The sequence below is a fragment of the Haliaeetus albicilla genome, chromosome 11 (genome assembly GCF_947461875.1).
Source record: "Haliaeetus albicilla chromosome 11, bHalAlb1.1, whole genome shotgun sequence".
Taxonomy (NCBI): domain Eukaryota; kingdom Metazoa; phylum Chordata; class Aves; order Accipitriformes; family Accipitridae; genus Haliaeetus; species Haliaeetus albicilla.
In genome coordinates, this window is record NC_091493.1 from 8,424,018 (window position 1) to 8,437,685 (window position 13,668).

The 13,668-nt window shown below is 41.3% G+C and overlaps 1 long non-coding RNA gene across 2 annotated transcripts; it reads left to right on the plus strand.

The window, feature by feature from the left end:
• Positions 1-1,225: 1,225 nt before the first annotated feature.
• LOC138687944 (uncharacterized) lies at positions 1,226-4,715 on the plus strand. Of its 2 annotated transcripts, none has more exons than XR_011326991.1 (3): positions 1,226-1,402; positions 1,494-1,619; positions 1,698-4,715. It is a non-coding gene; the product is annotated as an uncharacterized lncRNA (long non-coding RNA). The 2 variants fall into 2 exon arrangements; XR_011326992.1 differs by having other exon boundaries at positions 1,226-1,387.
• The last annotated feature ends 8,953 nt before the right edge of the window (positions 4,716-13,668 follow it).

The following is a 13,668-nucleotide window of genomic DNA, read 5'->3' on the forward strand; positions in this document are numbered from 1 at the left end:
TGCAGAATGATGGTGATATTCTTGATCTTTTCCACTCCTCTTTTGCATTTCAAAACTTTTAATGTATGCTGTTTGATTTTTCCCCACTTTTACATTCTGTATTTCTAATTCCTTGCTTTTTTCTCCTAAAGTAGAATAGGCTTTTGGCCAAAACAATATTTTCCCATTGCCAAGGAATATTGGCTTTTTGGCCATCTAGAAAAATCTTAGAGGTCTTTGAGATTTCTTTGACATTCTTCTGTGTGTGTGTACACATACACACACACATAGCATATTTGTCCTTATTTTTCTTCAGCGCTAATAAAGCAGACCTTGGGAATTACCCACCACAGACAACAGCAGTTGGGACTGGTCCTCTTTCTGTCCATTATTGATGTAATCAGGCCAGTATTATCAGCTTCTGTGTAAACACTGATTTCTGGCCCACCAACTAACTCCCTCCCTCCTTAGAAATTAGGCTCAAAATGCAGCTACTGCATATAAAGAGCAAGAAATTTTGAAATAGAAAATTTGCCTTTACAATTAAAAATTTTGATAATGCTCCACTTTGGGTGCCTAAGAACTTCGACATATGAGCTTAAGGCTAAAATTGACCTTCTCCCATAAGACCTGATTTTTTTTCACCACATTTTGGAGAATAACTTAGGAAATTATGTGTCGTGTTCTCCCATTTTATTTATGACCCACAAAAGATTCCCCACCAGTAACTTCTGACGGGCTTTGCAGCAGTAATGCATTTGAATCAGAACTAATCTGTTCTCATTTGCCAATTTAATTAATACAAGCAAAGTTCTCTATAATATTCCAGTTAACAGTCACATGCATCATCAGAAAACTAATTCTGATCCATCCCCTTCCAGGTTCCTAATTTTCCCTAAATATTATCTGAATTCTGTGCAGACCAAAGGCTTTTGATAAACTTGGCAAATTAAATGGTTTCAGTTACCTTAGTACAGATTGCTACATTCTTTATGGCATAAAATCCTATCTGTAAAAATCCGTATGACTTAGAAGCACTGTCATAGAAGAAAAAGAATAAGCTGCTTATGATAGTTTGAAAGTCATATTAGATTATGGTAGAATTTAACAGTTTTTCTGGAGGAAATCCACATGTGTGTCAATTGTAGCAGCTCGAATTGGGTCTTCTGGTTATTTATGTAGTTGGGGTAAAGACAAAATTCACTGCAGAAGCTGAAGCTGGGAGGGTAGCTGCCGTGTCCCCCAGCACAGCCCTCCCTGGCGGCGCAGCAGCCTGCTGTGCTTCTGCAGCTCTCCCACCCCCCTGTGCTCAGGGCTTTTTTCACAAGGGAAGTGCAACTGGAAAACTGCCAGGCCAGAAGCCTCCACAGTCCTCCAGGGAATTTTTCTCTTACTATGCTGTCCCTAGGTGCAAAGCTGCATGGTTTGTTTTATGAATGACTAACACATTCTGTGAGTATTTCTATTTTTATTCATTGTTTCAACTCACAGATTATAGAAATGTGTTGCTACAGCTTCACATACAACACAGGAAAACTGAGTTTTCAACAAGGTTATTCTGGAGGCTCAACAAAGAAAACAGTGACAGCAGGGAAGAGCTAACATGAAAAGGAGATGGAGGCTCAGATCAGTGCATAAAGGTAAGATCAGGAGACAACATGATTTACTATCTATTAGCTATGTAATTTTTGCCTGTAATTGCCTTCTTTCATTCTCAGTGCCAAGCAACACTAAGCGTATGGACAGACCTGATAAACGTGAGATTGAAGACGGAAGGGAACACAAGATTCACCTAGCCTAAGTGCCAAGCCCCTGACAAAAATTCCAGTCCTATTAAAAACAATAGCCTTGGCAATCCCAGTCGATTGCTAAAATGGACGGCTTCCTGGTACTTTTCCTGATACCGTGCTGGCAGTTGCTGGGGCCTCACTGCTAACATATAGGAAGAGTATTTTGATCACCACGTACTGATGTGGCAACACACAGCTCTGTAACTCTGCTTTGGGCACCAGCTTCTCCCCTGCATCAGCGAGAGGCCAGGAGAACAGCCTGCACTCCCAAGGTCAACCTGGGAGAATGGAAACCATCCCACAGCCTGGAGAAAGCAGCTTTGCTTTTAAGAGGTATTGCATTCAGAGCTTCTTTAACTGTCGATTGCCAGCCTAAAATGACTAGGTAATTATTGTTGAAAGTCCAGCTTTCCCGCAAATGCACCCTAACCCAATAGCTCAGGAATGCGCTGAGCACAAACGAAGGAAGATGTTTTGCAAAAATTGGTATGTGCTTTGATACACTGCTGCCTGGTGAGTACGGTGAGGCATTGGGGGCACTTTTGTGTTTGAAAGCAGCTTTGTGCGTAAGAGCAAAAAATATGCACTGAAAATTACCTCCTTTTCAGGTGAGACAGGTAGTAGGGGCACACGCAAACCATGCCATGCATTGCTTGTTTTTCCCGAGACTGCATCAACTGGGAAAATATTTCAGAACATCTGATATAATCAGAGAGCTCCCATCAGGCTTTCAGACAAAGATGGATGTCATCAAGCCAAGCCATGGGATCAACAGCAGTGGTTAAATTGACAGCATGAAATGGAAAAAAAGACAAAGAAAGAGTGGAACACTCATAATAAAAACATTATGGTGGATAGATAATAAAGAAATTTGGTCATAGCTAACAATGAACAGGAACCAGCATCTGCACTGAAGCAGAAAAAGCAGTGAGTGAACACAACAGGACCAGTGACTGTGACTGCAGACTTACTGAACTCATTGAAAGCCATGACAAGAAAGGTATAGGCACCTTATGCAAGATTTATGATGCTGTCTGCAGGAGAAGGTTTGAAGCAAACACTGCCAAAGGAAGCAAGCAAGAATTAAATGATATTACTTAAAAGGTGTGTAAACAAAGTACATTGGCAAATAAAGAAGCCATGGGAATACCATAGGAAGTATCCTAGACATTGGGTCAGAAAACACTGTATCAGCACTCTGCCCTACACCAGGAATCATGAGGAAAGGACATAAACAACTGCATGCATAGTCAAGTAAATCAAGTTTTCTACTTGTGTACATCACAGAAAGCTGCGGCAAAGAGGTTCTTGTGTATTTTTCACCCTGCTGTGCTGTCTGCATTTTAGCTGGGAAACCACAATTCAGAACAGAAAGGTAGAATAAAAATGTGAAGCACTGGTGCCAAAGTAACAAATTGGAAGGCCTGAGAAATAGTGATCAGCGAAATACGTGTGCTGGAGCAGACAGACATCTGACCCAATTTTTAAACCCACAGTTTTCCCAAAGCTTACTTAAGTATTAGCCAGAGAGAAGACATAAGGTGAAATATGTGTTATTTTTTTTCTTTTAATATATGCTCTGCTCAAAAACTGAGATGAAAGTTCTGTGCTGTAATTGGCACAACTCAAAGTGTATTTCCTTTTTGAAGTCAGTGACTAGTTGAAATATCAGTCTTCTATAGCCACTCTCTGAAACAACAAGCTACGCGAGTTATTTTCAAGGCCGGTTGTTACTTCTGGCTGTTGCAGAAATTTTTCACCCGTGTTTTTTCAAATTGAACTGGACACTTTCAACTGACATGACAAACTTTAGGCAGGATGTCTTGAATCCCTACCTCCTCCAGCCTCCACGCTGTCTGAAGAATTACCATGGCCAGAAAAGGCTGGTTTCCTTTCCCAAGCTGCAGGCACGACAAGCCAGCAGTGATTGCAAGGAACAGGAACAAACCCCTGCTCGCAGGCTAGTTCCTGATGGACAGCAGAAAAGGACTGTCTGCAAAGGCCTCTTATGACACTAGAGTAAAAAAAGCTGTGCTAATAACACAAATAAATTTGTACTGTACCCACAAAGGAAATAAAAAGGTTTTTGCCCATGTCTTGACATTTACCATTTTGGTAAATGCCTTGCGCCCAAACATCACTGCTCTTCTGTCCTCTTATGTTCCCTTTTAGCTGTTTTCTGCGACATACTGATGGTACCCCCCTGCTCTGTTTTGGAATGACAACTTGTTTTAGTGGGGTGTGACCAGCCGGTCATCTGGCAAGCACTCGCAAAGACTCTAATCCAAAAAGCCAATCTCTTCCTAGCTCCAAATCTGCAAGGCTTTAATGAGGTCTTATGGAGAAGCAGCAGTTATCAGAGATTCATTAAAGATGAGGACATCCTTGCATAGCTACTAATTGCTTTAACTCACTAGCTCGTGTTGTTTGTGAAAACTGGAGCCTGCCAAGGGATGCTCTCAATTTAAATTGTTGCAGTGCTTTGTGCCTGCTTTGAAACTTTCCCACTCTGCCCATGAATCAAAGCACATAATGGATTTATTTTCTTTTTTATCATGACAGAAGAGACTTATTCTGCTGGGGTCTGTGCACACCTTTGTCTAGATAAATATTCAACTACTGAAAGCCATGCTATTATAAACTTTCTGAGGAATAATTATAAGGGTATCATCAATAATATGTTCCTGTATAGTCTTTAAGCACTGGACTACACCCTTTCTAAACATTGACGTTGCAAATATTTTGCTGCTGCAGGTCTGATTAAAATTAGAGTAAAAGCCTAGCCTTTCAAGAAGAGATGTGGCAAATCACCACTTGATGAAAATGTACTTCCTCAGTGAAGTCAGAAAGCCTCTGGCATATATTAGTTTTGATCTTATTAAAAAAAAATCCATTATGATTCATCTGCTCATGCTTTTTGTGCATGCAATAACTTCAGTTTACCCAAACGTTCCTTAGTTCTACCTTGCAAACTCATTAAAATATGGCACTTGTCATTCATAATCTACGTATCAAAGTTCACATTTGAGGGTGTTTAAATGAAGGACTAGATAGATCAGAGCTGTTGGTACCACTCATTTTGCTTAGAAATACATGTTAGAATCAAGCCAGCAGGTTTTGTCTCAAGTGTTGGAAAATTATCTCTCAAGCTGCATTTCTACAGACAGATAACAACTTGCAAAACTGAAGCTTAAGTAATTCCATTAGAAGCATTTGGGGGGAATATTAACAGAGAGTTTTGTAAATTAAACACAGCAAGAGATTTTAGATCTCAGAGGGACATTTTCAGAACAGCAAACAGCAAGTGATGCCCACCTGCATCTGCCAGCTAAGCACAGGTGATACCGTACCTGTGAAAATTCACCTCCAGCCCTGTCTTCTCCTCACTTGACCTGCTCCCTCAGACAGCAGATGGGACATGCACCTGACAGGCACAGGACTGATCGGTTTTACTTGTTTTCTTGGGTTGGTTTTTTTTTTAATGGGAATATTTTGCCAATACGAATTGACAGCCCAACCAGCTTTTTCTAATTGCAATCTTATTGTTAGAGCAGACTTGAAGGAGTTGCAGATTCCCCACAAAGAAGATCTCAAGGAGGAGAAGGGCTTTGCTCCAGAGCATAGATTTTCCTTGAAGTGTCCCACTGGGCCATCTGTGGTCTCTGCTCTGAAGCTGAAGATGCTTTTGAAATAGCAGCTATGCAGATGCCCTGCTCTGATGCGGAGAGTCTGCGTTCGTTTAACTCTGTTTCTGGAGAAGTAGCTCAAAGCTCATCTTGTCTGAAAGACTGTCTAATGTCCTTGAGGGAATGATCATGGTTAACAGCTTTGCACTACAGAAGGGTCAAACGTTGACCAAAAGGATGAAATTTACCTGATTAGAAAAGAGTGCTCATGGCTATGAAGAATAGTCCTCTTTTCCCATACAGAGGTCATCAGAATTCCAATGCCCTACTTGCAAAAATGTGAGGCAAACACCTATGTGGCTATAAAAAAAGCAGAAAAGCAAAACAAAAATTCTGAAATACGCTAATAAAATTCTAAACTACAGTTCATCAAGGTCAGACTGTCCAGGTATTGACCAGAAAGCCCAGGAGACCTACACATGCTGCTGTGGTGGCACTGGCTGAGCATTTCACCTTGGCTGCTCACCAAACTCCCGTGACGTGCTGGGTCGCTGCATCCCCAGGCAGCTGTGTCCCAGCTGAGACTCAGAAGCCCACGGTACTTCAACACCCACTTCCTGCTGGAGGATGATTTTGATTTCCAGCTAAGTCTGCAGAAAATTCGTAATAGCTGCGAACTAAAATACTTTTCGTAGCCTTTTGAATATGCAATGGCTTTTACCGAAGGAGTAAAGTGACAGGTCATCACAGAAACAACGCTCTTCGGAAAAGCAATGGTTATCACTAACTCTCCTTTCCTTTCCTAGTCCCCGAGGGTCTGACAGTCTTAAGGAAAGCAGGATTTCCTTTGCCTCTCTGGGTTTCTCACTGAGCTGCTGGGAATATCCTGAGAGAGCAGAAGCCACAGTTGCTTTTGCAAAAATCCATTGCCGCTCTGCAAGAGCTCCCTGATGAGCTCTCATCAGCCCTCCTCAGGAGGTACCTGCAAGCGGCGTTGCCAGGGTGACCTCCTCCCCAGCAGCCTGTCGTCTGCTGGAGAGCCACAGTTTAGCTCTCACTGGTTGCAGCAATTAGATTTTGACAGTACAGCACTCAGCCAACAAGTCTACACTGCAAGCCTTTAGCAAGCTCCCTTAGAAATGGGGAGCAAGGAGCAGGCTCACAGTCAAAATGGAGTTTTCAGTCCCATGGGAAGGTAGACAGAGCTCCCAAGTGCGGAGTCACGCTGCCAACCACGCATGGACACAACCTGGAGTGGCATCGCACAGCTGAGATGCAGGAGCACCTAAAGGTACCTGAGCATCATATAGTTCCTCAGAAATCTGCTGGGAAAATCTGCTTGCACAAGGCGTTCATTCAAAAATTAAACAACAAATACATTTGCAAAATCAGTGTACGACTTCCAAAGCAGGAAAAGGAATGCCATTTCCCTAAGTGTACTGTGCAGGGTGGGGTGTTGTCTTAGCACTTCTTACCAAATGACTTCAACATTGTTTTACATAGTCTTCTACTTGAAATGGCATCATCGCTTATAAATATTCAGCAAGACACAGGTCTTCCTTCTGCATCCTAGAAAGGACTGCACAGTCCCTCTAAACACAGGGCTGGGCTCAGGGCTTCGGTGTAGGCTTTCATCAAGGGGCAGTTTTATTGTATAAAAGTTGGAGACGAGCGAGCAAATACATCTGCTTCCAGAAATCATAAGGCGCAATAAGGAAAAACCAAAACCCACTGTGTTTGCAAGAGGGTCCATACAGTCAAAACAAACCACAAAACCTCCATGCTGTAAGAGAGAAATGCTACACAAGAAAGAGTAAGCGTAGGGCTGTTTCTGGGAAGTAGTTTAACACAGCAGTCATGATGTAAAACTTATTCTAACCAGCGCTGAGAGGATCAAAACAGAATTGAGGCAAAGAGGAGAAATGTGGTGGGGTGAGTTAAGGGAATTAACATAGCTAATATGAAGTATGCAGAATAAATTAGCTATGATAGCTAATTTATCTTCAATAAACACATTTATATATAAGCTTACGTGATTGAATGAGACGAGCAGATTTTAACTCTCTGCAGGTTAATGTTCTCCAATTTACATTCACACTGGTTCTTGTGCTGCTATATCTACGTCAAATTATAAAGACGGTGACAAGTCCTTTTCCTCAGCAGCACTGCAGAAGGAAAGGAGGTTTGTCCAGTCACCAGAGATAGTCACAAGCTGTGTTGCTCAGGGCAAGTCGCTCAGCTTCACTGTGCCACTACTTGCATCCGTGCGCGAGTGACAGGAGCTCTCAGTCCCCCCAGAAAATGAGTACCATGCACTACAGATTGGAGGCAGGAGGTGCAAAAGTCCTTAAGACAGAGACAAACATCTGAAGAATGCTAAGGATAGGCGTGGGGAAGTGCAAAGTGAATTTTACTCCTTGTTTCATTCCTTAAAAATTTTGTGACCACTGATATTTCAGATTCTTCCCCTACTAAGGGACAAAAGCACAGGCCTAGGGTCTGCAGCAAGGAGAGTTCCCTCCTTGAAGCAGGTTCCAGGTGCCCTAGAACATGGCACAGGAACCACACTAATCATCACAGACACCTCAAAATGCTTCTGTATAAGACAAAGGAGAATCTTTCTTGATGACAACAAGCCTTTCCAGCCCTCCAAAGAGAGTCTGGTGTTCAAAATGAACATTCTGCCATTGCAGTGGATGATCACTTGAGTCCACTTACTTCAGTATTCGAGATGCCATCTGCTATCTTTGCTCTTCTGCCTTTTTAAAGAGGAATTCTGGTTAATGATATGTCGCATTGTATCAGTGTCTATGGCAGACTATACCGTGTACACAGTATGCTGTACATGCAGCCGCAGGGTGCAATTCCACCTCAAAACAACCCTTGAGAGCACCACGTCCTGCAGCCATCACTCAGCAGCACATACGTCAACTTGCAGAGAGATGATTAAGTCTCTGCCCACCAGAGGCAGTGTCTGGCCCCAGATGACAACAAATTAAAAAGGCAGGGCACTATCTAGAGACACCGTAATGACTTACATACCTCCTGTAGATTTACGCAGGCGAGAATAACTTGTTTATTGGACAGATGTGAAAGTGCTGCAGATTTCAAAGGGCTAACCTGTGCCTGCTCTCCAGAAGACAGCTGTGTTTCACAGCTGAAAAGCATACGTGGGCTGCCAGTGATCACCAGCTTAGCATGGAAGCCAAGCTAAATAAATAGTTCATGAACATCACATCATGCTCATGCGAATTCACTATAGCTACATGGTTTATCTGCTGTACCATTTAGTATCATCCTCCCCGCATGGTAAATAATTTACTGTCCTCTTTTCAAAGAGGACTTCCTATAGTACAGAACACATGGAAAATCATCATGACTGACAAAAATCTAGCTTGTGAAAGAGTCCTTGCACTTCTTGACTATGAATAAGTTATGCCCTGTTCACGGGAACTTAGTGTAACTACAATATTTAGCTGCCATAGCATTCAGTATCATCTTGCCTGTGCAGTAAATAATTTATCTGCTTATTTCTGCAGGGGATGTCATATGAGCAAACTTGAATGGCAGTTGATTACACCCATAGTATGTATAGCCCAAGAAAGGATTTGTAACAGCCATGTGATAGGAGTGCTGGTCACTGCTGCCACCGCAGAACAGCTGAGAAGCGAACACACTGTCTATTGATAAGCTTTCTTTAGGGCACCATCCATAAATAGATGTGCACTGTGATAGCACACCAGCTAGCTTCAGCGGCTTACCAGCTTGCCAGCTCTTCTTAGTGTTTCAGGTGAGCCTGTAAGTTCCTAAGGACCTAAGAGGTCCTCACTAAGGGTAAAGTTTGATCATACCATATTCATCTTTCAAAGTCTCCTTAAAGGTCCTCAAGGGAATATCAAAAAGTCATTCAGATGTCTCTATGGCATTGGAAGTCTTAATAGTTTTTTTTTTTTAGATTAGTAAAATATTAGTTAAGTAAACTTTTCCCCCTCACTAATTTTCATGCATAATAATTCTTCATGGTATTTCTATCTTAACAGGACTCCTTGAGTTAGGACACTGAACCGCAAGGCAAAATTTCTCATAATCACCAAAAATCAAAGACTTGTGAGGACTCACTGCTATTTTACCAGGAATATCGCCAAGCCTTTCAGGTTCTTGGGGTTTCCAGCTCCTAGTCCCCACTTTGCCGCTAAGTGCATGATCCTAAACAAGCAGCAACTCTCTGACATGATTATATTTCCTCACTCCTCAAGGAGGCTGTGAGTCTGAACCAGTATTTTTAAAGCACTTCGAATGAAAGATTATAGCTGCAGCTTACAGATTTGCCTGCTGCTCCTTTTCCATTTGACCAATAATACATTTTTGTGCATCGTTTTTGCTGTGTGTCTGTCACCATGCCGTGTCGGCTTTCACCTAGTGTTTTATTCCAAGAAGTCTCCCTGAAAGCAGTGGACTGGTCCATATCCGAGCTGGCTAACCTGAAGGATCGGGTCCCAGCTGCACACTTTATGCCTTAAGCACTCCTGAAAGAAGCCCTTGCAGCAGTGCATAGGCTAATGTGCTTCTCAGAAGAACTAAGGGGACTATATTCTATTGTTAGATGAGCAAATTCAACTGATTTCTAAACTTCATACATCTCCATTGCTTATGGAACATCACACAAAAGTGCGCAGCTGAATTAGCAGGTTATTAATGTGCACCAAATGAGGATTTGTCACCAACGTAATGCAACTCTTTTCAACTTCTACAGGAACTCACAACATTCAGCACTTTGCATAGCTTCCAAGTGTACTGGTTTTGTTTTTAAAACATTAATTTGGACTGTGAATTCAATGAGATGTACTTTCTTCTCACAGCAAGTATTCAACGGAAATCAGTTAAGCTACAACTGTTTATGCCACTGTAATTAGAAGGAGAATCTAGCCTGATAAAATACAACATGACTTTAAGAAGTAGTGCTTAGCCTGCACTGTAAAATATGGTTACATCATGAGGTACAGGTACCATTGCTTTCCTAGTCTGCCAGTCTTACCAACTCTGAACAAACAGCCAAGAAAAAAAAATATGATTGTTTGGAGACTTCAGAATTCCTTATTGGCCTCCATAATCAGCAAAACTGGATTTTGTACTGGAATGGAAATTAATGGTCCTGCCAACTTTATTTTATTGACATTCTACACTTTTACACAATACATAGGTCCCCACTGGCTTGGAAAATTCTGGTGGCTTTTTATTGAAAGTAGGCTCAGTTTATATTAAATCTACAAAGACATATGCCACTGCATGCACTTGGGAAGACCTTTTGTTGAATATATTATTAGTTTCAGAACCGTATCATGAAAGTTTTGCCTTACAACAAGATGAATTACACTTAGGATAACTAAAGCTGTGCAGTTTGCAAACAGTGTGGGTTTCTCTTGCTGCTTGAGCAATAAATTACTCCTGGAACCTGGGCACAAGTTTGCCCAGAGGTGCTAATCAAAATGGATACTGTGCAAAAGTTATGCTAGAGTACCACACGAAGAAAATTTTACTTCTAGAAGCAGCTAACATAGAAGAATAAGAAGTAGAGCAGAGTGAAAATTTTTCTTTCAGTTTTGATGTTTGCCTGGTCAGGTAATTTGAAATGTTTTGTTCCACCTGAAATGGAACATTAAGCTTTCATTCCTTACCAGATCTTTTCTTGCCTTTCATTTAAACACTTCCCTAACAGAATGATAAAAATTTAATTTATTTGTACAGTCTCAGTCCCTACCCCTAATTAGATATGTTTTCCCAGAGAATCTGCTCATCAGATCCAAACTAAACATGGAGACAGCTTTGGTTATGCACAAATGTTTTTTTCTAAGCCTAATTTTAAAGGAAGTTTACTGTCTAGGGAAAAAAGTTTCATCTGCCATGAATCCTTTAATATACTTGTGCAGATCATAATGATGACCAGGTATTAGTTGTGGCACCAGTCTGTCACATCATAGGCAGGTGAGCAGAGATGAGCGCTTATTATTGGGCAGTAGGATTATTTTGTTAAAACCCAAACAGGCAAAAAGGGAGTCTCCATCACTAATATCTTACAGTCTGATAAACACAATGGAAACAAGGAAAAAGAATTATTTTATATGGGGAACTGAGCTCAGCAAAGTTGCATATGGCAGAGGGCAAGATCCACAGTGCAGCCAGAAACTCCTCAGGATCCAGCTTAGTATTTCAGTCGAGTCTCTCTCGTTGGTATGGTCTACAGAGCGACTTTGTATATGAGTTTAGATCATACAATTTATAGTTTTTGCTGGCAGTAAACCATTTTCTCATAGATTCACCTCTGAAAGAAAAATTCAATAACTTATCTTTGGAATTCTTCCTTTCTAATACAGTGTTAAAAAGAAATATTGACAATGATACAAAGGTTTTCCCAGTTTCCTTAATGTTTTGGTAAGCTTTTCCTATGAGACTCTCAATTCTCCCTGCTTTGCCCTCACCCTGGAGAAATTCTTGAAATAACTTGGGGCAGAAAAGCAAAAAAAACCCTTGAACTGTAAAATGCCGCTTCGCAAACTAGCTGTTTGTTGTAACTGTATAGCTCCGAAAAACCACTCCAATTCCTGCTTATATTTACCTCATAAAGCAGAGTTTAGAAAGCAACAAGCTCTTGTCCAACACATTTCCCATTCAAAGCATTTCACAAGTATTTGCCGAACGACCCTTGTAATGTGCCCACAAGGCAGGTAATAAATGGTCTTTACAGACAGAGGTAGGAGACAGGATCCATCTGACTTGCCAGGGGCCACTAGGAAAACAAGCTGCAAAACCCAACATAAACTCCGAATTTCCCATTTCCACTCACCCGGAGCCCATTAGTTATTTATTTAGACTTACAGAAAAGATGCCTGTCTCTTTCGTGGGTCAGCAGGAGTTCAGGTATGACAATCAGTACACAGAGACCGTGTCTCACCTGTCTTTTGGTGACACAGTTCTCCCTAGGACATCCTCGCGCTGGCCCACGCAGGGTAGTTGCCTCCCTGCTCAGCCTGCTGAAACTGGCCCACGAACCTGGGTGAGACATCATCTGATGGCTCAGGGCGGTTTTATGATATACCGTGGCTGTAGCGTTAACTCAGCGCAGGGGGACACGTGGATCCAACCACTTTGGAGGATTTTTTTTGTGCGTTTATTTTCGCCCTGAATTACGCAAAGCCTGCATCACAGCTCAGGTGCCTTTGGGAGTCAGTGGTCGGGTTAAGAGGCTGAACTTGCAGGCGAATCGTGCTAGTCTTTGGAGAGGCAATTATTCTGCATTGACAGACACAAATTTTAAATTACAGGGGTTGAAATTATTGCACAATCCCTATTGGTTTTATGGCAGTACCATACTGTCTCATTGAGAAATTTAGATTTATAGAGAAGACAGAAATAAAAGGTGATAAAGACTGCACGCTGTCCCCTAAAATAGAAATTATTCAGTAATACTAAAAACACATGAACAGCAGTCAGGGTTCCCACAACTCTGTGGCATTCTGGTCTTTGGCAGTTTCTATTGAATTCAACAACAAGAGACCAAAAAGTCTTCCTACCGGTTTGTTGCCTTTTTTTTTTTTTCATTTTTGGTGTGAGATGGTTGTTGCTGTAATAAAAAATGTAACAAATAAAACAGTCAAGCAAATGCGAAAAGCTAACAGTAAAAATAGCAGGCATCGGCACAGAACACATTAAGAATAAAAAAAAAAATCATTTTTTTTGTCTTACAACAGTGTGTCTTGGGAACACTAATAATAGGTGCCTCTTTTCTCTCTGAGAATGAGTTTTTTCCTTTCATCGCACATGACCTGATGCAGGACGTGTCTAACTGTGATATCTAGATGCAAAGCAAATGAGAAAAGGAACCTTTGTCTGCTGTTTTAGAAGGAGGAATTCTGACTGGAGAAGGGATGATTAAAATGCTCTGTGTGGCAACGGTAGACGAGTGACTGTCTCCCTGACAACAATGATAATGCTCATATGAATAAAATCCTCTGTTTACATAAAAGTCTGGAGGTTCAGGTCCTAGAAATGTCAAAAGCAGCTGAGCCTGGCATATCATATGGTATTGCTATTGATTTCTTAATTATCAGGCATGAAATATGTTGATATTCAGTTTATTCTCTTTATAGTTGAGTTTTGTCTTTTTCTGTTGCTATCTCAGAGAAATATAACATTTCTAGAACTGGCTCTAAAAGCATCTTTTTTTCCAGTGTGTGCTGTCAAATTCAAAGTCTGATACATCTATTGCTTTACAATTT